The 725-nt window shown below is 66.1% G+C and overlaps 1 protein-coding gene across 1 annotated transcript in view; it reads left to right on the top strand.

Moving 5' to 3' along the window:
* Positions 1–725, top strand: part of RASA3 (RAS p21 protein activator 3) — a 101,342-nt gene that overhangs the window by 75,234 nt on the left and 25,383 nt on the right. The gene's annotated exons all lie outside the window — the stretch shown is intronic.

Raw genomic sequence — 725 nt, 5'->3', positions numbered from 1 at the left:
GGAGGGGAGGGTAACAGGAGAGAAGAATGGAGAGAGAGGGGAGGAGAGGAGAGGATTCTGGACCCTACCCCTCAGGGCCAGCAGTACTGGCCTCCTGGCCACTCCGTGGTGGAGCTCCAGGTGTCCTAGGAGCGGCCAGCCAACCCGCAGCAGCTGGCAGGTCCACACCAGGGCAGCCCCAGGGGTCTGACACGCGTGTTTCCCGGCGCCTTAGTGACCTGCATCTGACAGGTCTGCCCTGCTGCCTCAGGGCCAGGCTCCCTGAGGATCCGGGTCTAGATAGCAGACACGTGGGTAGGCGGCCAGTTGTCTGCCCGGGGCCCCGATCGGCCGTTTTTAGGCTCCCTCCGCGCCACCTGGCTGGTGTCCCTCGCGCTCCACGGGCTGGGCTGTCCACACCCGGCCCCGAGTGTGCTCTGCAGTCACCTCAGGGCCCACCCCGAAATGCTCGCCCTCCGGTGGGCAGCCCCCGTTCCCACTCAGGGGGAAGCCTGGTCCTGGTGGTTGTCCTTGGAATGAGCTCGACCCGCGTGTGCCCCAGCGCCGAGTTTTGCTGGAGCGCGCTGTCCTCTGTGCTCAGAGTGGGGACAGGCCGCCTGACTGCTGATTTGCGGTGGCTGGTGCCGTCTGGCAGACCAGACTGTAGCGTCTCCAGGAAACATTGCTGCTGGACACGGGCTCCCACTTGTGACCCCAGGCACCCCCTCGCAGTCCTGGTGTGAAAC

The sequence above is a fragment of the Tupaia chinensis genome, unplaced genomic scaffold (genome assembly GCF_000334495.1).
Source record: "Tupaia chinensis unplaced genomic scaffold, TupChi_1.0 Scaffold000644_1, whole genome shotgun sequence".
Lineage (NCBI taxonomy): Eukaryota > Metazoa > Chordata > Mammalia > Scandentia > Tupaiidae > Tupaia > Tupaia belangeri.
The sequence above is the reverse complement of the archived record's forward strand: the minus strand, read 5'-3'. Positions and strand labels throughout refer to the sequence as shown.